This window comes from Arctopsyche grandis, chromosome 2 (genome assembly GCF_051622035.1).
Source record: "Arctopsyche grandis isolate Sample6627 chromosome 2, ASM5162203v2, whole genome shotgun sequence".
NCBI classification, from domain to species: Eukaryota; Metazoa; Arthropoda; class Insecta; order Trichoptera; family Hydropsychidae; genus Arctopsyche; species Arctopsyche grandis.
This window is the reverse complement of record NC_135356.1, coordinates 23,755,479-23,783,042: the sequence shown is the minus strand read 5'-3', so window position 1 is coordinate 23,783,042 and position 27,564 is coordinate 23,755,479. Positions and strand designations below refer to the sequence as shown.

Here is a 27,564-nt window from a genome sequence, read left to right as displayed (position 1 = left end):
TACAGAACATAATGGTATGCTCAAGAGCAACGAGATACATTTTCAAGGCGATTTCTTTCATATTACAAAATTTAAAACATGCTAAATCACGTAATGTAATATTTTATTTTTATACCGAGTAAGATATTCATAAAGTTCAAGGTCGATTGTGATGTAGTGTAAGTTTTTTTTATACCATCAAAGGGAAAAGGCCAATGCTGAGAAATTTGAATTGCATATGCTATACACGTAATAAAACAGTAAAACAAATTATATGGACGTAAATTCTATAGTGAACAAGTGCGAATTGGCAAATGCTTGCGAAATTAAATTAAACCCGTTGATGGTCTGCGTAATTTCAAAATGATTTCTACAGTTTGATAATGCAACGTTAAATTTATATTCGTACTTCATTATCCGCATGTATGAACATATGTATATAGGTATGTATGTACATATGTACATAAATTAAGCAAACAGTTTCGAATATTCAAACTTCATTTCACCGATCAACTATGGATAACTAATCACTCATGCCCGTATTTCTCTTACTGTTTGGTGAAAATTATAAATATATGTATTTGTATTATTATAATATCTATGTCGTTAAATTTTCAACGCGAGTTTCTAATGTATTGTATTATAACTATGTACTCACATTAATTTTGTGGCATTTGAATATTTTAATTTGTAATTTTTCGCAGACACGGATCGAGAAACGGATGAAACTCGAAACATTTCATAATAAAAATATTAATTAATTCTTATCCAAAGTGTACTAAAAAATGTTCTCGATTAAGAAAGTATTAAAAAAAGAAACTGTATAATGCAAAGTAGCCCTGAAACCCCACTTCATATTTTGCCGTGACGAGAATATTGATGAAAAATAGATTTTGATATTTTTATGTGTCAAAATCGTTAATATATTCGAATTCGTGCGATAAATTTCAATTGGAATTTTTTTTTTTAATCGTTGTCATTCATGAGAATACAACTATATATTACATTACATATGTATATACATATGTACAAACTCTTACAAAGTGGACCAAATATCAATGATTTAAAAAGTCAATACCTTGTTTTAACAATAAAACCAATGTTCCTGTTATTAATAAATACATACATATATGCATACATAGTTCATATTATTACGACATATTACTGGTGTGAAATATCGAAATTAGATTTTTAGCACTCTACAATATATTATAAATATCGTTTTAAAATGTATTTGAAATACATATAAACACGGTCGAAATGGATCTCTCTAGAAAACTGTTAAGGAATTCCCTGATCTTTCAGCTTCCGACTTGTTCCTGTGAGAATATCCAATGAAGCAGGTATGTATATAAATACACACATACATACATAGATGTTCTCACTGTGCAGCTGTTATTAAATCAATCATTTATGAAAAATACAATCGAAGAAGCCCAACTTTGAAAAGCGTTAAATGGATCTAATATCTTATTTATTTATTTATTTGGAAAATTTACAGTTTATTAAGTTACATAGATTGATGTAATAGTACAAAGCATGATTGCGTAATAGTACAAAGGTATGATGGTCAGCCAAGTTGTTATAATTTTTGAATTTCTTAAAAAATTTGTACTTTTCCTTCAGGATTTTTTTTAGGGGTGCAGTATACCAAGCGGGAAATTTTCTACTTTGAACATGTTTCTGTGGTATATATTTATCCCTTAAATTATATATAAGATTATAAAATGAATTTACAGCATCATCAAGAGAAACAGTATGTAAATAAGACCAAGAAAAAGAGTTTAATTCATTTTGAATCTCGTTATAGTTACCAAGATCAAAAAGGAATCTAGTATAAGGTTTAAATCTAAGTGATCGATAAATAGTTAGATCAGCAGTAATTAAAAGAGATTTATGATAAGGATCCTCAGGAACGAGAGGATCTAAACAGGCATCTACTACCAAATGTTCATTTGATAAAACTAGATCAAGAATACGGCCGAATAAGTTAAATACTCCATTATATTGTTTAAAGTTACAAAAATGTAATGCATCAATAAGAGTCATTTCGGTGTTTCTTAATGAATTGATAGGCATAAGTCCTCCTCTGGAGATATCCTGGGACCATTGGATATTATATACATACATATGTACTCATAGACATCCATAATAGGTTTTTGGGTTATTTTTCCTATTATGCTGTAGATTAACATTAGAATAATATAATACTATGATTACTAACCAAATTAAATTAAATTGTAAAATAGAAAATGATCAGTAGATCAGTAGCTATTAAAATAATAAAATTTCGTAATAATAATAAGCATTTAAAAATCAAAATAGACATCCATATGTACACTAGAAAAACAATTCTCCGTACGTTCAATGTTCATAGTAAGCAACATCATTGAAATTGGTTTATTAATTAAAAAGCTATTGACTCATCAAACTCTACTATAACATTTGACCCACCTTTAATATACATGATAATATGCTTTTCAGTTAAAAATATAAAAAAAAAAAAAAAAATATATATATATATATATATATATATATATATATATATATATATATATGTATATACATATGTAGTATAATATGAATATAATATATGAACCGCTATAATTGAAAATGGCTTAAGTCCATTTTCGTTCATTTGAAGAAATATCTCGCAAAACATTAAATATAATGTTTAGCATTTAACAACATTTAAAAAAAAAACTGACGGCCTGTAATACGTTTATTCTGCTTTTCCAAGATTCTGGACATATCTTAATAAAATAATTGATAACAATTTGTTAATGAAGTCAAACAGAAATAGTGATTTTGGAACTGAAAATTGAACTTCCGCCACTTTCAAATAGAACGGCCCATATAATATAATATAAGCAATCGTCATACATTTTAACAACGCACTGGCCATTATAAGAAACATCATATTCCGAGTTAAGCGACATTTAATTTCCTAGGTGACTCCGAAACTAAAATGAGATAGCGAAAGATAAGAACAGTTTATATGTACGTTTATAGAGAAATGGATTGTTATCTCGTTGGCGTTTTAGAGATCTAGTATTATTTTTCGGATGTTTTATATAAAATTATAAAATATATGCATGGTTACGTCTTTTGTCCCGAAAATGTTTTAAATCTGTTCATTAAAAAATCCAATTGAAGCTATTGTTCCGTACATACATACATATATTATATTACATAATAACAGAACATATGTACGTCTAATTTATTTTATACATAAAAATGTATTGTATACCTACTATATGTATATACATTGATTTTTTGAGATAATACATCAAATTTAACTCGTATATTCGAGTTGAATATTTAACAAGAATTCAACTATTCGTTCAATCGAATATAATATCTTATCTCATGCGTCTAAAATATTTATCCTCCGATAATTATTGTGCTATTTTACTACACACATTTTAAATTTCAAATACTCCTACGATTTTATAAACGGCCTTTGATTTTCTTTAAATGATCGACTCCAAGACATCGTCTGCGAATTCTATTCTTTGAAAAATGAATCAAGATAATTGTCTGTGCCCATTCACCCGTCTCATAATAATCACATTGCCAAAATTTTACAATAACGTCAAAATAATATGGGCCCTTTGTTTTACATCCTTAAAGCATGAAAATTAGTCTTCAAAATGAGAATTTCACCCAATCAAAATGTATTGAAAATTTATTGTAAATCCAAAATTTAAGCAATTCAATAAAATGGCCACCCCTTTAATATTTTCGTAATGCTTTCAACGGGGATTGAATATATGTAATTGGTACCAACTTTATGCTTTTGTTCAATAATTACATTTAACAAATGGAAGTGAATAAAATTAACAGTCAGTTAATACAGGTCAGTAACTATGCACATACATATTCGTGCAATGTATCTCTATACTCATTAAATGGGTTTTATCAATGTCTGAATTCAATCGTTTTTTTTTTATTATTAGTTTTTTTAAATCAGTTTGAAAATGAGTTTCATGCAATTTTCTCAAAATTTGTTTTCCGTATAAAATTGCTCAATAGTATAAAAAATTTGATAGTCGACAGCCTATATTGAAATGTGAAAATTTTCCAAGGCAACGCAAACAACTACATATAATAATTTAATTACTTGATTTTGAATATCGATTTCATATTTCATATCGATTTCGAGCCAGCAGTTTGGCTTAGTGATAGCGTATATATTTAGCATCACTGAGGTCATAGGTTCGTGTCCTCGCCACTGCTGGTTAGATTTGGGGGTTTTGTGACTCCAAATCGATCGTTTCTCTATCAGAGTTTGCCAATTTTATCTGATCATTGCTGAAACGGTTCCTGAAAATTGGTATTAAATCTAATCCTGTTGTCACAAAAATCTGCCTGTGTATAATTTGTATTAATTATACACAGTAATCTGAAATCCATAGATGTCACTATGATTATTATTTCTGATTAATTGTTATATTCTATATATTCTGATTGTATATGTATGTATTACTGTATTTCTGATTTCTGATTGTTTATGTATTTCATTAACGTACACCCGTCGCATTGGAGCAAATCTGTAATGGCGAGTGTGTATTGATTTGTGACAATAAAATAAAATAAAAAAATATAAAAAAAATCGTGCAGAAACACTTTTTAATTTACACATCTTTAAGAAATTCATTTTTCATCTCTCGGCTATTAGAAAACACGATATATTAACACAATAGCACTATATATGTATGAATATGCATACATACATGTAAGACTTACGAGAAACGAGCATCTTGTAACATTGAAAGGACGCAAAATAATTTCATTATTTTTTTTTTATTATTTCTTATTTAACTTTATAATATTATTACAATATAATTAATTCGATGCAAGGTCTTTAATAATATTACTGTAAGTTTTTCCTTCCATTACATTGCGTTGGCAATTACTTTTACCGTCTAAAAAATATAAATTTCCATTAATATAAAATATATACGTATTCCATAAATAAATTTATAATATCAACAACTTACGTATTTTATATTAAAATTTAATTAATGTCAATATTAAAATACGAAACAATAACTCAAAACTAACAAAAAGTATAGCAGTTAAATTCTACCGACTGCTATACTCACGAACAATGTTTTATATCTTGACCAAAATTCAATACGAAACTGAAACGAAATGTAATTGATCGTGGAGTGGAGTCGACCCGATCTCATGGTAGATCAGCTCGACTATAGGGTTAGCTAACAATAAAGTAAGCTAATGTATCCGGCATGAAACTAGAAGATTTAAATCGAATAAATTTTTCAATTCCAACCGGAATTCGAACCCACGACCTTTCTACTGGTAAACAAACAATTCAGTGAGCTATGATGTGGATTAATATATGTACACACATATATACAAACATTAAAATTCTAACACAACCGCATGAAACAAAACCTCAACGGAACGAAATGAAATGCAATAAAACGCAAATAAACATTTCCACAGTGCAATTCTGAATGCAGTCCGATTGCTGATACCCGCTCTGGACATTCCTGAGGGACGATCCCTCTTATTACTTGGTTTAATAAAATATTGGATAAATAAAATCAATACATAGCAACAGCGTTATCAACCCGCATATAAATACATAGTACATACATTTGTACAATATCCACATGCCCATCGATGCGTTTCATTCAAACCTGAAAATAATCATCGACGATTATACCTACGTATACTACATAACGACTTGCATATTCATATTATTATGATTTAATATGATACCTATATATGCACATATAGTAGCTAATGAGATAACGCACATGCTGCGATTTGTTTATTGTAACTACTCTATTATTATATGGTATGAATCGAATTATAGTGGCGTTTTATAGTGTCGTGTGCGATTGCGTGCTAGTGTCTTGTTTATTGTTTGATTTCAAGTGCGTATACCCAGTATATATCGAGAATATTCGATTTGATGTGAAATTAATTGTTCTTTAGCTCACAGGCTCTCGCAAATATGTTAACGTATGCTTAATGTTAAATTAATGCTTATTAGATGTATTATGAACATTTATAAGGATTGTAAATAGTTTTTTGAGCTCTTTTTCCTATTATGCTTTAGATTAACATTAGAATAATATAATACTGTGATTAATAACCAAATTAAATTAAATTGTAAAATAGAAAATGATCAGTAGATCAGTAGCTATTAAAATAGATATAAGATGTATTGTGAACATAATTTCGTAATAATAAAAAGCATTTAAAAATCAAAAAATCAAATTAATGCTTCTCAAAATCAGTATGTCTGCGTATTACGTTCCCCACACTACTGGATATGTTTGTATCGCAACAGATGAGACTTTAATCAGTTAACAGCCGTATAAAGATGACCTTTTCTTATGTGCTCTTCTGTACTTTGAATGAATGGGAACGTTTAGTTTCGAAAACAGATAATGAATACGAGCTTTGTTTTGTTTGCTTATAATCTAATAACTAATTTCGAAAGAGAATAAATATATATGATTATTCGTGACGTTCAATTTAATAAGAAGAAAAAAATGAGAATTCAAATAAATTTATATAAAATGAAACTATTCAAATAAATTTAATAAAATGTTTACTATTAGATTAGTCATGTTTAGAGACACTTTCGCGACTACGTACCTATGCGAAACAGCATTTTCGTCATTACTTATATTAAAAAATAAGCAAAGGTCATGTCTTTCCACGGAGACTTTGGAAGATGCTTTGCGAGTTAGGATTTCTGACATTGAACCCGATGTCGATTTTTTATGTAAAAACATGCGACCTCATCTATCGCATTAAATTGTTTCATGTATGTATAGTTTTTATTTAAAAAAAATGTTTTTAAGCAAGTTCCTATAATTTTGTGCTGAATATAAATATGTGTATTATAATTATAATAATTACTGCCAAATAAACCTTTTAACTAGAAAAAAATTTTTTTAGTGCCGGGAATAAATTCTTTCAGATTTAGGGGGTCGTGACATGAAAGTAATTGGGAAGCACTGCCCTAAAACGCTAAAATGCAAAATGAAAATGCTAAGATTGACAAAAATAGATGCCCGAAATACGGGTCTCTAGTCATGTTTAAGCAGTTTATATTACAAATACCGAGCTAAGCCGGGTAAAACCATTAGTAACATACAAATAAAATATCGCAGAAAACAGTTACGCGTCATGCAGTACTTTAAAAATTCAATTCAAAATATAAAAAGGTTATATTCATATCGGTTTTTCGAAAAAAAACTTTCATCTACACTCTACATGATGTCTTTGTTCAACAAATTAAGAAAAATTACACCCATTTAAGATATTATATAGCGAAATCTTACCTAATTTTATTTTCTTTAATTTCAAAAAAATATTCACGTTTTATATGCACGTAACATTTGGTTTCCTGTTAACCCCTCTCCGACTTCTTAAATAATACGAAAAACAAATCGTGTATAACAACTTTAATTGGAAGAAAATAAATTATGAATACAATGTGTACAATTTTTCTTAGTAACGCGTTGGTTGGAATAAAAATGTAAAAAAAACAAACATTATTTAATTACATATTTATTTCTCTTATGGTGCATATGTAGCTACATGTACATGAGCCATTCGATTTGAAAGTGACACAAATAATTTTTTCTTAATTTCGAGAAACATTTTTCAAAATACTGGTGACCTGCAATACGTTTATTCTGCGTGTCTGAGATTTTGGGCATAAACATACATATAGAATTAAAAGAAGTGATAACAATTTGTGAATTAAATCAAACAGAACGTGTTTTTAGAACTGAAAATTGGACTTCCGCCGCTTTCAAATATAACGGCTAATATGTATACAGTCTAAAATATACATACATATGTCCTTTCAGCCTAACGGTATACCATACCTATGGTCAAAATTTATTAAATTTATACCATACCATGCCTGTGTAGTCGGAGTTGGAGTTGTAGAGTCGGAGCAATTCAAGCGGAGTCCGAGTCAAAGTAGAAGTCGGAGTTGGAGACGGTAAATTTTGAACAGCTCTGAATTATACAATTCTTTTTCTTGTTTACATTTCGATTATCCATGTCTTCTATTACTTTATTATGAAATCATCAAAATGCCGGTGAGCATTAACCTCTGGGTAATCGAATATTCTACCGTTAATTGTAATCGTACCAAATTCAATTATAATAACTAGAAAAAACTCACAAAAAGATGATTCAGTTCGTTATTTTTAGTTGAATTTATATTAAAATTTGATGAGAATTAGTCGCTTTGTAATTTTTTTCTTTCGATTTTTGTCTTTTCTTTTAATAATATACAATTTTAATAATCATTTTAAAACGGTTCGAAAAAAAATAAACCAATTAAAAATTTATACGAAAGATTCGGTGAGAAAGTTGTATAATTTTCCAAAAATTAAGAGTTCATTCATAACATTCAGTAAAATTTGTTAAAAAACTTTGCGGGAAATTGTGAAGGACTCTTGCTTTTCTCGCAACGGTTTAAAATGACATTCTTCTGTCATTCAAAACGGCTCAATTTTTAATTTGATTTTTGAATAAATTAACAAAATTTTGAACGCTGAATTCAAAATATAACGAAGATTTTTTTTAAGTATATTTAAAATTTAACAAATTCTAAAGTTAAATTTTGACGTCTAAATAAAGTAATAATAATTAAAATATACATGTACACGTACGTACAACTTAATGAAAGTATACTTGTACATGTACATATGCACATACGTCTTAATGAAAGTATATTAATATACTTGTCTTAATGAAGTATTAAATTAAATTCAAGTGGTCAACGACTAGTGCACATATGTATCTTCTAATCAAATTACAAACAAAATATACAGTAATCGTTATACTCTCTTATATATTATATATATTAGATCGATTTTTTATATATAAAAAAAAAATATGTATATATATATATATATATATATATATATATATATATATATATATATATATATATATATATATATATATATATATGTATATATATATATATATATATATATATATATATATATATATATATATATATATATATATATATATATATGTATATATATATGATGATGATGATGATATATATATATATAAATATACATATATATGTTTAATAAAGGGATTAATGGTCTTCATTTAATGGATATTGTACATTTAAAAAAATCAATGAAGATTTCGTTATGCGGGAAATTTCAAGGAACTGACTTTTTAATTTACATTTTTATTGCTAAATTTTCATTCTACATACATACATCTGGACGTTTGTTTATGAAATTTCACGCACTTTTTAAGACAAAAATTAATTTATATCCCGCCTTTTCACATAAATTAAAAATAAAACAGCCGCCGTGTACTAATAAATATAAATTAATTTTGTCACGAGTCAAAATTATTTTTTTAAGAAATTAAATACAAGTACAATTCTTGTTTAAATTATTTAAAAAAATAAATAATACGAAAGTGCGCTCAAAAAGTTTCCGTAATTTGAATACGGAATACTATAATTGTGTATTACATATTTTAACTATAATTATATTCAATTAACACATCTTCAGCTTATTCATATTCTAATTCGCCTAAATTTCAAGTACACACTAGCATTAAATTCGGTTGAAAAATCTTGATATTATTACACAGGTAATTATAGAGACAATACACAAAAAACGACTTTTCATGAATGAATTAATCCTTTAAATAAGAGCCAAGAATACATCAAAGATGACAATCGCCGTGGAGGCCGTCAACTTGAGCTTCTGACGAAAATAATCGTGATAATCGAATAGCACTGCAAATGACAGATCAGACTCAAGGCATATCTGTGAGATCAGCTAGGACCACTCTAAATCAACGATTTGCAACCGAGAGAAAAAAATATAATTGCGACTTTCATTCTTTGTTAATTTAACGTTGCATGGCGACTTATAACAGTAAATTAAACTTGTATACCCGTACATAAAATATAAACATTTACCATTACATTGACAAAACTATTAAATCAGTCAAAATCTTGAATACTCAATTTTGACCCAGTAGTAATAGATGAGTGAAAAGATTGTAAAAGCCAAAAATCTGTAAGAACTGGGCTTTTTTTTTAAAACGGTTATATCTCATAAACAAAAAGAAGGCAATTCAAATCATTGTCATATTCGAATTAAGTGGATTAAAATTAGTAATGATTAAATAGTTTCCGATTAATTAGATTCTTCTTTATTTTTAATCCGATTTATGTACAACAATGATTGATTCTAATTTATGAAAAGGGAATGCAGATTTGTTCATTATATACATATGTAAAAACATACATTAATTCATAACAAAGTTCTTAAAACATAACTATAATCGAACCGATCTAGCATGAGACTTAAAATGTACATGCTATCACATTCAGCCCCTACTCGACTGGCGATGACCAATTACATTTCGTTTCAGTTTTACATTGTATTTTGGTCAAATAATACAACATTGTTCGTGCGTATAGCGTTCGGCAGTATTTGACTTTTATTTTTTGTTAGTTTTGAGTTTGTGTTTCGAATTTTGAAATATTTACTATATATGTATTAATAAAATTTTAACATAAAAGTGTAAGTTGTTGATAATATTAATTTATTTATGGAATACGTATATATATTATATTGATGGAAATTTATATTTTTAAGATGATAAAAGTAATTGTCAATGTCATGTTATCAACAGCAAAACTTACAGTAATATTATTAAAGACCTTGAATTGAATTATATTGTAATAATATTATACAATTAAATAAGAAATAATTAAAAAATAAGTTAAGAAATTATTTACACAGTACACGAAGGCGACAGCATGCTCGGTTCTCGTCAGTCTCTCACTACATCGGATCGACTATAATAGATACATCTTAATTACAACCATTTTACTAATATTATATGAAGGGTAACAAATTGCTAGTAACGATACATGACAATACCCTGCTAAGAAATACGTGACTCAAAATATCAAATAAAAAACCAAAATCTACTACATATGTATGTACATATTCTCGTAAATGTTGAAAGTGTTGGGAGGGTTAGAGGGAGAGAAAAGTCTTCCCTATCGTACCACTTTAGTTATGTGCAATTTTTCATTCAATGAAACCAATTCACTACAAAAAAATATGTGCATATACAATATTTAAAAAAAAAACTAATTAATAAAATTGGCAAATGTCATGCGTGTTTTTGAACTCTCAAATACTCCAAGATTTGAATGGGTTAAAGCAGGGACAATTGTAAGTCCTTATTGTCCACATGTGTATTTTAGAGAGCGTGCATAGTTTCAAAATGCACTCAGTTCAGAGTGGCAATTAAAAGGTAGGCAACTTCAAAACGAATGTTGTGAGTTTGTAAAGGGGTACTGCACTCTCCCCCGCTGGTTGACCCTTTCGATGCCATCACCTCTTGTTTGTGCAATACAACACGGGGATGGCATGCGAAAGTTTCACGTTAATCGGTCACAATGAGGAAAAGTTTCGATGATTAAATAAGCGGGGCTCGTTCTTGTGAGCGCAGCGGGGAAAACACCGGGGAAATCAAAGCTATCGCTTTACGTTAAATTGAATATTTTCCGACATATTAAAGAAATTTTCCGACCCTATGAAGTTGATTCAAACGTTGCATATTAAGAAAGTAGTATTTTCGTCTGATGTTTTTACTTATTTTTCTTTTATATATTAATTTGAATATTATAATCTTTGGGTTTTATTTTCTTGTCCGTGCATACCGCAATTATACCTTTACGTATCTTCATATACGTAAAGGTATAATTGTTTTCTTTCAAATGTTTCAAAACTTTTTTTAAAACTTGTGCTGTGCCCGTTGATTTCAACGGATGGCTACGGAAAGGAATTGTTACACGAATTAACATAAAATTATATGTTATATATATAGAAATATAGTGTAAGGTAATGTATAGACGCGCGCGCGTATTAATGCCCCGTTAGTAAATGTGTGTGTGTGTGTGTGTCTACATAAATGTGTGTATGTGTGTACGCTCCCGCACATTGCATCTAAAGCTGACGTCACCCATTCCAAGTCAATATCAGGAGCACAACACACACCCATCCCCAATTCCCCGCGTCTCCTCGCCACAATCTCCATGCGTCCGCCACATACCCACATAAATATATGTATATAAATATATATATATATATATATATATATATATATATATATATATATATATATATATATATATATATATATATATATATATATGTGTGTGTGTATATGTAATTGTTTGCATTCATTTATTCATTTTTAAACAGACTATAAATTAAATAATTTCAAATTAAAATTGTATATGTACATACATATTTCAGTATTTTGAAATTATTTGTGTTCAACGCGTTAAATCAGGTGACGGAGACTCGTACAACAACCTGGCGACCGAACTTACCATTGAGAAATATATGGATATTTCTAGACGTTTGAATTACAAAATAATCGTATAATATAATATGATAATTAAGTATATTTGATTAGTATGTAGATCGCTAGAAAGTTTTTTAAATTAAAAATAGTAGATATATTTAATTGAAACCTGGACTGACGGAAACCGGGATCGTTACTTTGTATACATATTTTATTTCGTTGCCCAAATTGTATGGTCAAACTTTCAACCAAGTTTTTACATAGAGAAAAAAAATATTAAGATACTACGTATGTTCATATTTTTTAATAACTCAAAAGAATATTTCTGACGATTTGAGTTTAACTTAAAAATTATTGCAAATTTATTTTGCGTTTTTATAGATAATTTCACTTCTGAAAATTCGAGCACGCATTCTCCCGGTTTCTTCGGATTTCTTTCAGAACTCTAAAATGAAAGTGAAGCTTCAGAAGAGTAAGAAGAAAAGGATGAGGGGGGGGGGAAAGGAGACGTCTCTCCTTTTTATTTATTAACACGAACAAAGCAAATTAAAAAGAAAAATGCGAAAGCGGTATGAAAAAAATGTGTGTATATAAAGACATATAAATATGTATTAAATATGCCGGTTTCGTGGAATACGTAGGAAAACTCGAGGAGTTGCCTCATGATTTATACAGTCTTGAAGGCGAAACTTGGATAAATATAACCCGCAAAAATATACATATATAAAAAATGATTCGTACATAACAATCGGCACTGAAAGACTTCAAATCCGTTCAAAAATTGCGTGATTCTACATATGTATATAAAAATTAATGTATACATTTTTGTATATATATATATATATATATATATATATATATATATATATATATATATATATATACATATGTACATATATAGCCATTTACAATGGGAGCGTATATATATACATATATGTATATGCACATACACGAACACACATATATACACATACGTATAAAATATATACAAATACATATAAAATTTGTATATATATATATATATATATATATATATATATATATATATATATATATATATATATATATATATATATATACATATGTAACATCTTGTGGTAGCTAACTTAGATCGTATATACATACATACATAGATACATTTCGGAATGTTTGAAACCCTTGGAAGGAGTTCTTTTTTTCAGTTTTCATACATCCGAGGAAGGCTATTGAAGGATTAAATACAAATCAAGATGTCAAAAAAGTTTAAACTTTGAGTGAAAATGAAGTCTTAACAAAAAATATTTGGAATTTCTTAACACAATGATAATTCAAAATAAAAGCCAAAAATACGAAATCATAAAATTAATCATTTCCAAGTGTATTAAAACCGGTATTGACGTGTGAATAGCAGTTCGATATAGATCCTGACTTGTAGTATAAAGTAGAATAATAGGCTAAATAAAGAGATATCGTGAAAGGAATACGGAAAGACCTTTGTTATGAAACCGTTAGCCATTTCATTGAAAGATCACAATTGAATCCTCTGAATATCTATGTAAAGGATGCCGAAGAGACCGAAAGGTATTTAATCAGTGAATTTAAGCTCCAAATATACATACATACGTATGTTTGTATATTAAACAACCTAAAGACGACAATTATTACATCACCTTAACTAATAAATAAATAATTTTATATAGAATTTATTTAACTTTTTTTCTCATTTAATTTACATACATATATGTATAAATCAAACTACTTGAGTCTATCGGCTCTGCCGCCTCTCCCAAGTATAAATAAATAAATATACATACGTATATATAATACATACATATATAATATATATATCACAATAATTATCAATTATCATACAAAACCAATCTTTCTTCCACTTATGAAGTCTTCATCGAGTGCTCACTGACATTTCCCTCTTAAAAAGTCCTCGAGACTTATTCGAGAACTTCTGACATTGAGAAATATCATTAATGTAGCGTATAACATCGCTTTCGATGGGAATCTAAAATTGACGTCAGAAAAAATGGTTAATCTGGCTGGATGTTGTTATCTTAATGTTTCTCGTTCAAGTTGTTTATTCTGTCTTCGAAGTGCCGCATAACGTAGGTATAACGTTTACGTATATTGTTTATTTATTTCCTAATATATGAAAGACCGAGCGTCACCATGGATGGGGGAGGAGGGGGCGAGATGACACGAAATTTAAGAGGAATATATATGTAATTGAACTTTATTTTTAATAGTATTCACTGAGTACACGAAACTTTTTTTCAAATACTTTTAAAAAAAAAAAAAAACTATTCACTTGGTAAACCATAACTTTATTTCCATCTCTGATAATATGTATAATGCACTTTAATTTAGAAAATTTTGACATAGTATTATGAAATTTGAATTGAATAATTTTCAGTTGGAAATTGAATGCTTTAGATATTTTTGAAGAAAGATGATATAATTTTGTTTAATACTGAGTTGGCAAGGGTTGAAGTTTAATCTTTGACTTTCCTTTGTTGTGAAATATTTCACTTGCTTCCTTTTCACATTCCAAATCACAATTATTGGTTAATTCAAGAAGATTATTTATCTTCTATTTTCTATCAATATGAATTAATCAATTAATAAATTCACTTACCAGATCACTAATAAACAAAGTAACATTCAATTTGACAAACAAAAAAAGGAGGTTATGGATGTTAGGTTAGGTTACAAATGCTCGTCTTATAAATAATTAAAAAATTATAATTAATAAAATAATTATTAAAACAGTACATAATATAGCTAGCCAAAAGCTCGAACAGTTCTTGATTATTTTATATGGGTTCGCGAAAACATTAGCATTTCTTAATTAAAATCTTCGACAACTAACTGAAAAAATCATACCCGCAAATTTTAATTCACAGAGAATTATTTAAACAAAACACCTCACCATTCCCAAAAGAGTCTAATTAATTCATCAGATAGTATTTGGTACGAAAAATTTCAAAGTACTTATTTGAAATAATAATACATACATATATACAAAAACGGAGGCGATATATGTATGTTTGTGGGTACGTACGTATGTGGCGGATGCGTCGACAAGTATGGAGATTTCAAAAAAACAAATTTTAGAATACCAGGAGTATTCGTTATGCATAGGGATGTGGCGTGACGACCGATCGTGTCAAGGAGACCCGGGGTAGCGAGAAAGTGGGGAGGTATGGAGCGCCTGAAATGTGCTCCCAATATTGAGCAAATTCGAACGGGTGGCGTCGGCGTCAGATGCGCTGCCCGGGAACGTACACACATACACACATCCACAAACACACACATGCACACATTCATTCATCATTTCGACATTAATACGCGCTCGCGCCTATAAATTACCTTGCATTATATTTACAACGGGCGCAACACTAGTTAATTATAATTCAGATATCAACATCACTGTTTCAACAATCCATGCAACATCGCCACGTTTCGCTTTTCGGTCGAGATACATTTTAGTTATCTTAAAATCGAAATTCCTATTACCGAAATATAAAATAAATCGCTTTTGCAAACATGTTTGCAAACAATGGCTTACACCAGACAACGGGCTAGGTTTATGAGGTAATTCTTATGAAGGTGGGAAGGAGGGGTTGGCGTGGAGAGGAGAATTAGCAAATGGGAGGGAGGGGAAAGACCCCTTTCCCATCGTTCCACTTTAATTTCTTGTATCAGCGTTGCAAATTTTCGTTACGTTTTTCGTCACATCAAAGCAATGTGTATTTCGGAGATAATTCGAACACCATTAATTCTATTACAATGAAACTTTGTATGCGTTCAAAATTTTAAGTCGACCGGAAGTGTTAAATATTCTGATAATGATAATACCGGTTTTTGTTCAAAATATGCCTTCAATGGTATCGGTATTTCAGAATAAACTTTAGGCAGTACTGAATAATACCGGTTATTTAGTATCAGTTATGTAGAGTTCGAGATATAGGGAGGATTGCAGGAGAGATAATCAAAGGCGATCTTAAGTCAACCAATGCACGTTTATTACAATATAACGTACGTCCAGTATACAGCCCGGCCATGCCGGCAGCGGCCGACCCGCGACCCCCCTCCACTACCACTGTCAACCGGTCTCTGGGGTACCAACTGTTAACAATATAACACTCATGTGTACCACTGGCTGTACACTACTCCTCAACATTACTCATTACATAATTCACTCACACACATAAAATCCAACAGTTTTATATTAATTTCGATTTTGTATTCTATATCGGTTATATGTATATAAATTACAATTTTGATTCGTATTGTATCGAGTCAACGGTCAACAAGTGTACCATATATTTAAAATCCGAAATAAAGTATGCTGAAAATGTCGTTCTAATGGCAAGCCTCGCCGCCTTCTGATTTTTTCGGAAATCTATTTTTTCACTTGAAATTTATTTGAATACATATTACATATGTATAATATTTAAAACCATCTCTTCTTCACAAAAAATCTTCAAAGCAAACAGCTCGCAAAAAATCGTCCACTTTTTTATTAATTGGTAATAGGCGCGGCGCGGTGTAGAAGATCTCGACACATTTTCTGTAATTAAACAATTAATTAATGTGCTTGATAAAATTAATTAATAATTAACCTACAATTCATTAATTATTTTTTTATTGGAAATTCATTAAATTTTATTGCTTAATTAAATCAATACCAATAAAAAACGATATTAAAATTAGTGGAAATTTCTTTCGTTAGTACCGGTAGTGATAAATGTATTATTTTAGTATGTAATTTTTTTTTTCTTTGAATTTTTTTATCTTATAAACCACACCCAATAAAAAATGACGTGTAGTTACATAGTAACGCTGACCATACGTCCTTTATTTAAGAAGACGGTCCTTTATTTCACTGCTCTGTCCTTTAGATTTATTTATATTCTAAAATTGCCCTTTTCTCCTTCATTTTGTAATGAGGGAAAAAAGATGCAATTTTGAAAATTTTAACGAAATATTTAAAGATGCAATTCATAAATTTTATCACAATTGTATTGATTTTTCTGAGCAACAAAAAAAAATACCGGAGCGGAGATTAATTAATCTCTACTAAATTTGACTTACTAAATACTAATATGACAATGAAGTTTCTTTTTGTTTAGATATGAGGGTTCAAAATAATGCACAATTTTTTCAATTTTCTATCTCAATATTTTTTTTGTCTAAACTTTCTAATTCTAGCGATAATATATTTTGAATTTCAATAATGTATAATAAATATAATTGTTTAAAATTTGAAATTTTGTGAGCTAATATTTTATAGAATATAGTAAAATAGAACAGTATTTTATAAATTATTTTACCCAACCGTAGTGATACTTTAATTCTCAAGTTTTTCAAGTTTTCCATGTTTTTATTCTCCCTGTGGCACCCTGTAAGTCTCTTTGTTTTAATCATGTGGAAAACATTCGGCTATCGTATTAAATAAAATTGTCATGGTGACTATATTGGTAACTTTTTTAGGAGAAATTTTGATTTGGAGAATAATTCTGCGTATGCAAAATTTCACCAGAAGACGATCAAAAACTGAATACAAGATTTGAGTTAGACAAACAAAAATTTCGTTTAATAAAAACCTTTCGTTTAAAAAAAAGCAAAAGTCGAAACATTTCTGGAGCGAGATCCATTTTAAGGGGCCCGGTTGAAAGCCGCTGGTCTAATGTCTTCACGAGGTCGCTTAATATGATATACATGTTTTGATTTAATCAGCGGTTGTTAACGTTCGTCGTTAATTAAGGTTTCCCTGTACACACACACTCTATCTCTCTCGTGCAAATTTGAGGGTTTTCACGATGATTATTGTTTGGAAAGTTCCTCACAGCGGAGTTCCCGTCCCGTTAACAGTCTAACGTCCGCCACCGCTTTGACGTAACGCAGACCAGTTGATTTTTGCGGTGATTTCTTTTCTTTTCCCGGGCTATAATTATCAGGGCGGGCGGGCGCTTTATTTCCAACGGCACGCCATAACTTAATTCTGTGTTTACCGAACTTTTATTTCAACGCGCTCGTAACGGCCCTCGTTTTTATTTTGTTCTCGTTTTATTTAATTTGTCAGGGGGGAGGTTCGGTTTGTTTATGGCGTCGAAATTGTTTGGCGAGTGTGTAACAAATACGCGCAGTGGCTATTTGCGAACCTGCCTAATGATTTATGGCGTGTGTATGCTTTCCATTATGGCATTCGTCGTCCGAATATACCAAAATCAAAATTTTACATGCTACATATGTTTTTTTTTTTCGTTTCACAAAGTGAGCTGTTATCGGTCCCAAACCTGAGAAAATCAAACGCTTGCTTCGACATTTTTATTACGAATACACATATCGACGTTGTATACAATACTAATAATACAAAAAGATCATACATGTATACAAATAAGCATATTTTCTAACGTATAATTTTTGTTTACACCGTGGCGAGAGTTTTATACAATAAGCGAATGCGGAACGCATTGGTAGAATGGGTCAGTTTTGTGAGGAACCGTAAAAAAATTAAATCATATGAAGCTGGAAAATTCTCATAAGAGACAATTGATTTGGATTTTTGAAATTAAATTAAGGTGCGACGCTTATAAGTAAAGGTAGGATAGTCACAGTACTATCCATTGTTCCATTGTTGTAAATCCTTTGTAAAAAAGGTTCGGCAAACCTTTAACAATGCATTTACAACCTTTGAACAATACGCGGCACCTTCTGGGTCCGGTGACTACTTATAAGTGTCATCCTATTTATCAAGGGATTCAAAAGTGCTAATATTTTTTTCAAAGAAAATTAGATCAATTTAATAAACAGAAGAACGATAATGAAAATAGTCATTGTTTTATCAAATGGAATCCAAAAACGTAATCAAAATGTAAAAAAACACATACAATAGGAGAGGCAATAGTTTTGCCAGTTATTAATATGGTTGAAATAATGTTAGATGAATCATATGTGAAACAGTCTCGACAAATACCGCTTGCTGATAATACAGATGGAAGAAGATTTTTTTTTGTTCTCAAAATTTTATTTGTATTAATACATTTTTATTATTTAAAAATGTGTTTGTATTATTTTATGAAATAAAAAGGGAGGGAGGGACCCACCAAGATTAGACTTTTTTCACAAGGGGTAGTAACAATAAGTTTGGAAACAACTGGCTAAGACCTTAGTGAAATACCAAAACCAGAGAACTCAGTATGTATGTATGTATAATAGTTTCTCTCGAGATAAAATATTTTATTTACAGATCGTTTATTGTTTTTACTGACCGTTACTTATTTTTATTGGCCGTTTATTGTTTTTACTAATCGTTACTTATTTTTATTGACCGGTTATTGTTTTTACTGGCCATAATCTGTATTTATTGACCACCTTTATTTAATTAAGTTACTGACCGTTTTTCTATTTAGTAACTGACCAAAAAGAATTGTTGCCTACTTTTATTTAATAACTTTTACCCCTGACTTTCGTCCTTGAAAATTACCTCGCAAACCTAAACTATTTCTTAGCTTGTGTGCATCTTGTTATCGTGTAAGTTTCGCTTTGTTGTGTGTTATAAAAAATAAAGGGTCGACTTTTTCTTATTTAATCAGACATACAATAGTCAGCCTAAAATAATATTTACTATACATATTAACATCTGTTGCTATGATATTTAAAAAAAATAAGATGAACTCCAATTTCAAACGAATACAATCATTTTCATAGTCAAAAACTCATTATAAACAATCATCAATATTTCGATCTCGGATGGGATTTGGACCCACAACAATTCAACTATATGTACGTAGATATTACTACATATGTATATATTTTGCTTCTATATTCAAATTAGTAGCAACGTGGTGTCTATGAGTGGCGACCTATAAAAGGTACTTGATTGCAGTAGAAGACTTTTCTTTTGAAGAACTGTCTAAAAGAAAACTGCCGGTTTGAGATTTTCTTTCGAGAGGTACAAATGGCAACCGTGCACTTGGCACTCGACCAATGCAAATAAATGAAAGATCGACGAAATTGATCTAATGCTGTATGGGGTGTTCGATAAATAAGAAATGGAAGTTCATTAATATGTACATACGTATTTCGTTAGTCATAGACACTGTGTTGATTCATCATAGTCACTTAAAATAAATTGACCTATTGTTCAGAAACGATAATTATAAAATACACGAAAATAACATTGCACTGTACAGTAATGTGTCGATTAATTTTCAATTATCGAAAGAAAAATGAAAATCTTTTGATACAGGTTCAAAAAGTTCAAATTTACGCATCGAAGGCACAAAGAAAACTTACTGAACCTCTGGCAATGAAACTCCAGCAAATTCAAAGAATTAGTGTACTTTTGTTACATATGCAGTTATAGAATGTAAACATTTATCTATATACAAATATAGATAAATGTACAATACAACTATATACAAATATATGTACATATATAAAAAACTTTATACATACATAATATATCAAATTAATCTTTTTCACGGATATACACCTAAATGTATATATATGTATACATACATATATAGAGAATATATGTATATATACACATATATATGTATATATATATATATATATATATATATATATATATATATATATATATACATACATATATGTACATATATGGAAGTAATGTAAATATGTATGTACTTTCATTACAGGTAATTAGCATATAATTGCACCAAGGCAAACAAAAACAGATCAAATCTAAAGCGGGAAACAGCCTATTTGCTTAGACCTATTCGAAAGTCAACAATATGTCTAATAAATGTTGGAATGTATCTCACCTTGATAGGTAAATAAGTTTTTGGCATATATGCATTTTTGTATGCATTATAGTCTCTATTTCGGATGCTCGCGAAAAATATTTCAAACGATGGTTTAAATTTTTTTGATGTTAGCAATCCCTAAAGCTCATAATGAACTTTAGAAAAGCTTTCACTCGGTAGAATAGAATAGCAAATGTATTAATTGTTCAAATATGTACATTTTTAATGCAAAACCCAGAAGCTGTGTACCGGTTCAAAGCTATGTGGGCGTGATGAAAAGCCCTTAAAAGGAGTGAAATTGCATTTATGCATTTCGTTAATAACATCGGATCGATAATTAGTGGCGACACAAATTACACTATCATTCTTACAAATCACATGATTTGGGTTGCTTTTGGACAATAATTGTTTTATACTTTGGACAATCACGTAACATTACATCTAAGATCCTATAATCCCTAAAAACCGGGATTATAGGACCAGGAATTGCACTATTTATTGCTGTAAGTCCAAAATAATTTTTTACACTCTCAAAAATTATATTTCTCGAATGCGAAAATTTATTTCTGGGTCATAATTACTTCATGTATAAAATTTGAAATGCTAATAATACACAGTGAGAGCCACTGTAACTAAAAAACATACAAGATGCGGCAAAAGTGTCTCTCTACAAATAATTATAGTTATGTGATTGGAAATGTAAAAAGCAAATAAATTAAGTTTTGAAATACGAGCTTATTATTTGGCAAAATTCTATCGGGTAAACTTAATTTATATATCATGTTGTAGAAGTACTAACTTTTCATCACAATTGAAAACAATTACTATTCTACATGTTTGAAATTATATTATTTTGAGGTCTTCTTTTATAACTCCAATATCCAACTGATGCTTACAGATTAAACTTGTTCATTGGTAGACACATTTTTTATACTATATGGAGAGTTCGTTAATTTCGGTCTCAATTCGAGCCAGAATGTTAAATTACGGAAAACGCAAATATCGGAAGGCAAAGATCGAAAATCGAAAGATCTTAAGTCGAAAGATAAAAAAAGGGTGCATGGTAAACGGTACATACTCACGTACATAAAACGGGCTTTTCCTCCCGTTCTTTTTTTTTTTTTTTTCTTTCTGTTATATTTTTGACCATTGAGGCGCATTAGGAATTCCTGTAATGCTACAATGGTCCAAACTTTAAATAAATAATGATTTTTATATAAAAACGACCGGGCAACACAGAGCAAGTACGTTTTAATTGAGATCTAGTGATCCATACAAAACAGAAGGGTGCCAAACTGCACAACTTTTCTGGGGAACGCCGGTTAGTACACAGCATGAAGCATCCGATGACAAACACCGATAGCCAGACGCCGTTCAATTAAGGGGGACCACTAGTGTGACCGCGCGAAAAAAGGTGATAATTGGGAATTAAAATAAAAAAAAAACTACTGGATGGAGTGTTTTATCGTTTTATGAATATATTTATAGATATATACTAAATACATAATAAAAGTTTTTAGACAAAAAATTGAAAATTCAGGGAGTTATACGCAATCTCCCAAGGCTCCAAAAAAAAAAGTACCCCCACTGCTGTAGTGATGGTACAGCAGTGGGGGTACACCTTCACAGTACCTGAAATCAAAAAATTCAAAAAGTGTATTAAACTAAAAGATATTTCCCGTACCATGAATCTCGATAAAAAAAATTGAAATTTAACAAAATGGCGGAGTTTTTAAAAAAAAATCAAATTTCGCGCATAAATTTGTTGATTTTTGGCCAGCCAAAATTACATCTTTTATTCAATCGGAAAACTGGAAGTTCATGGCACGGAGAAAAATATATAAAATAAGCTGAAAAAAAATCAAACCAATTGGATGATTCATTCTCGAATTATAACTGCAGCAAATTTTAAAAATGTAGTTTCGAGAAAAAGTTTAAAGTTTAAGTTACTGATTTCGTGGTTATAAATCAAGAAATATCATACCTACTGCTAATCTGCTATTCCAGGCCCATGCAATGCACCTTCCTCTTCTTTGAAAGAAGCTTTTCTTCGAGCTGATCGGCCCTCTTTCGAAGCAGCTTGTTGACGATGATCTGCTATTGTCAGCGGCATAATCGTTTGCGCAAGGCCAACTATTATTCCCCATCACATTGAACATTTTTAAAATAGAAAAATAACCGTCATTGAATATTGACGTAGCAAAATAATTGGATAATTCTATAATTTTGAGACCACTGGAGTTTATTAATTCATTTGATAGTTATTTTTTATGTATCCTTGCTTTTTCCTCTTAAGGTCTTATCAACGTTCTTCAAACTACGGCATCGTGATCCCACTCTTTTCTTTACATGTAGACAGCACTCAAGTTTTTGTATTGGAACATCATATGGATTCAAATCCAACAATCCTTTGTAAGTGGCACTATCACCATCGCCAATATACCGCGTATATTTCGCTGTAACTCAAAAACTATTCGAGATATGCACTTGAAATTTTAGTATGTTATTTTTAAAGGTATAGACTATCGAAATATGCAAAAAAAAAGATTTTTTAAAAATGTCACACTAGTGGTCCCCCTTAATTGATTTTACAAATACGCAACAAGTGCATGCAAAAGGAATTGAACGCGTCATACGCATATGCAAACACGTATTAATTACGTTAGTCTGTACGTTCACACAATGTACGTGGCCGGTGTTTATTATTATCACTTCGCATTTAGATATTGCGAATCGATCCCGCGAGACCTGAATCTGTGTACCTACGTACAAAGTGTTTAATTAAAACTATTGCAAAACGCCGATACACAAAGGTGTGCATCTCCGAGTGCAATTTCTCCTAATCCCACGGGTCCGAATGTTCAAGTTCGCACGGCACGTGTATCGCCGACACGTGTGGAGGAAATTCACCTTCAAGCATGAGTTCGATATGGAAAATGGACAAGTTAGATTGCGTGATTTTCTTACTCGTGTCAGTGCTAATTTCGCAAAATCTTTCGAAACTTTTCATTATATATGTATGTATTATATACATATATATTTACTTACTATGCGTCTTCTTGTTCCCGGACGTCCTAATTAAATTTCCGACGGGTTAGATTTTTTTTAATGTCCAGTTCTTCGAACGTAAAACGACAACTCCACTTGACTTAACCACTAGCCTAGACAACGTTTTAAAAATTGCAATAAATCAAAAGGCTTTAATAAAAATAGTTTTTCACAATTCATTCCAATTATTTAGAACGTGTCTTTCGTTTTATATTCTACAAGTTTCTTTGCGTTAACGTTTCAAGGAATTGATACTTAATTTAAAATAGAACTTTTATACGTCCATTTAAGTAATAGATACATTTCAACAATATATTTTTTGATTTCGGGCCTACAAATCTTCGTATTCTGTTATTTCATCCCGTAGTGGTCATCGACTGACTTTTATTCATGATACGAACGACGCGAAACTTCCATTTGAAAAAATAAGTGGAGATCCAATTGCCCGTCGAAACTTTTCTTGAAAGGACGAAGGGTTTATAAGTTGATGTAGAAATAATATGAAATCAAAAGCCACGATTGGCTCTTTTTTAATATTCAAATTGATGTAAATATATTATCGTTATGAAATCAATCAGGCTATTCTTTCACATATTATAGATATACATATGTTTACAATTTATTTTCAGAATTAATAAATACGGACGATTGGGATAAATAAAATATATTATATATGTACATATTTAAGGCTTCGGATGGTCCATTAAATTCATTCCCATTTCTAAATTTAAATGATATAAACTTGTTTTCGACTTTTAATATTTGTAAAGATGGCAATTCAAATTCATACAGAAACAGTCAATAATATTTCTAACAAAAGTTTATATAATATTGACCCAAGCGACATATGTAAGTTCGAATTGAAACAAAAAAATGCTCACCCGAGCAACGCCGACCTGTTTATTATTTAAGTAACTGCCGAGATGCCAAGAATGGCATCGAAAAATTGACTGAGGAAATGATGAAAGCTATTTTTAGACCCGGCGGTGAATTTTCTATGCAAAAATTTCGATTATGCAAATCCGCGGTTTTTAATTTAAAATCATTAAATTTAATTTCTCGGGGGGTTCGAGTCATTTCAAGGTCCGACTTATTTAACTTTCGTAATGTCTGACCCAATAAACCATTGGAATAAAATCACGCCAGTGCCGTCGCTAGGTATTCAAAGTGCTTATGTACGTCAGAGGCAATTAAGTAAGTAGATTCAACATTTTAATGTGTACAACCCGGATATTTCAGCTTGATCCAGATTTATCAAGACCTGTTGCATGCACCGGACGCAGCATAAGTCTTAAATTGGCATTTAATGCTTTTACATTAATCGCAAAATCGCTATATGACATATGTACATACATATGAAAGTGGCCTTGACCTAATTTCAATTGACATTTATCTGTATTAAATACATATATCTGTAGTGTTGAAGAAAAATGCATAATTACGCATACAATTTCATATGAATACATTCATACATACACATATTACATTGCAGTTATGCAATTTTAGCATTACATTTATTTAAACTTTTGTTTCATTCATCGATTTGTTACGCCACCAAACCCTACTTCTTTCATCCATTAAAAAAATAATTTAAAATCAAAATATGTGTACAAATACTAACCAATCAATATTATCATAATAAATATTATAATATTCATTTTTTAAAGTCTAAAAATGTACATCAATTGTGAATTGAGCTCTACAGAATAAATCAAACACTTTCAATAATTGTAGTTAATGTCGCAATATTTCCATATCGAAACAATTTGTACGAAAATCAAATTGGGCTCTCGGAAAAAGTATCCCATCACAATATATACAATTTGATACAAATGTATGTATTTAAATTGAAGTTAGCAAGCTTCAAGAAAATTTAGATTTTAATTTCAAAATTGATTCTTTGCTTCTAAAGTATTATACAAACATATAAAAGCCCCCGATTTAAGGCTCACTTTTAAATTAATGGGCACGTCAATTACTAAACCACCCCCTTCCCCCCCCATATTAAAGTTCCGTATCATTTCATATAAACTTTCAAAAGTATGCGTATTTTTCACGCAATACGATTCAACTAATATTTTAATGGAAAAAAGTTTGACCAATACATCATAAATACAATCTTTCTACATATACATACATATATAGCAACCATTCCCATTTTTCCCATTTGAAGAAAATGGAACAGCTTTGAATTGAAACATTGTGCAAATCAGTGTAAAATAAAAAACTTACCGTGATCGCGACGGAGATCGCGGCCGCGGAAAACTCTCGGCCGGTCCACGTGCGCATTTTCCGGACACGTGCTCGCCGATCAACATGTGTCACCACCGAGCGCCAAATTCAAATCGCGGAAAAACTTACACGCACGGACAAACACGCATCGGGAAAACAAAACGCACCAACTTCGGTCGTTCGTGCTCGTCGATTTTTTATTTATTTTCGTACACGCGACGTATGTACGCGTATTTTCGTTACATTATGTACGCTAATTTTGATTTCGGGACCGGTTCGCTATTTATTTACTGGTTGGTTTATTTATTTACTGGTTGTTAGAAGTTGCGATATAAGTTGCGTCGAGTTGTAGTCACTTCCGGCTGAACGAGAAGATCGTCCTACCCGGTTGGTGTCCGACCGTCGACTGACATGCGCTCTCGATACGCTCGCCGACAACCGGTTCGCTCTCGACAACACCTCGCTGAACGAATAAGGGTTTTCAGCCCGAGTTTCAAACAACAAATCTGCACCTGCGCACAGATTCTTATTCCAACAATCAACTGTACATATGTGTGTATTATTGTACGTGGACACCTATAAATATATATACATACATACATGTACTTGTGTAATTCGGCTAATAAAAATAATTGAAGTCGACTTCATCTACAACATACCAAAGGTATGTTGCAAGTACAGTACACGCTCATATTAGGCTGGAGAGAAAAATGCGAATTCTGGATTTTCATCGATGGACCTACATGTATATATGTATATATGTAGTGGAAAATTTTTGACGTATCAAGGAATCATTAAAAAAAAATTTCATTCATTTTAAACAATGTACTGTTACAATAGGGTTCTCGATTTTTCGTGGTTTTCGAATATGCGAATATCGAATAAAAATTGATGAATTATTCGAATATTCGTATTTTTTTCGACTTTCAAAGCGCCCCCCGCTCACAAATGGGTGTTTGTATGGGAGGAGCGTTATTTCCGGAAAATCGTAACTTTTTCATGTTCCCGTGATTATTTCGAAAATAAAAGTCATTGAGAGCTTCTTTAGGTATAAAACTGTAATCTAAACTCAAAAAATATGCATATTATGAAATGTACGGCCAACATTACCTGTTTTTAAAATATTCATGTTAATAAGTTGGAAGTG

At 30.4% G+C, this 27,564-nt stretch overlaps 1 protein-coding gene across 2 annotated transcripts in view; it reads right to left on the bottom strand.

The window, feature by feature from the left end:
• LOC143922520 (adenylate cyclase type 6) overlaps positions 1–26,886 on the bottom strand; it is a 335,909-nt gene extending 309,023 nt beyond the window's left edge. The window contains exon 1 of one of the 2 annotated variants that reach the window (XM_077445784.1): positions 26,729–26,886. The gene's annotated coding sequence lies outside the window, so the exon portion shown is untranslated. The remainder of the gene's footprint in view (positions 1–26,728) is intronic. The other variant, XM_077445785.1, reaches the window with a different exon arrangement.
• Positions 26,887–27,564: the final 678 nt, after the last annotated feature.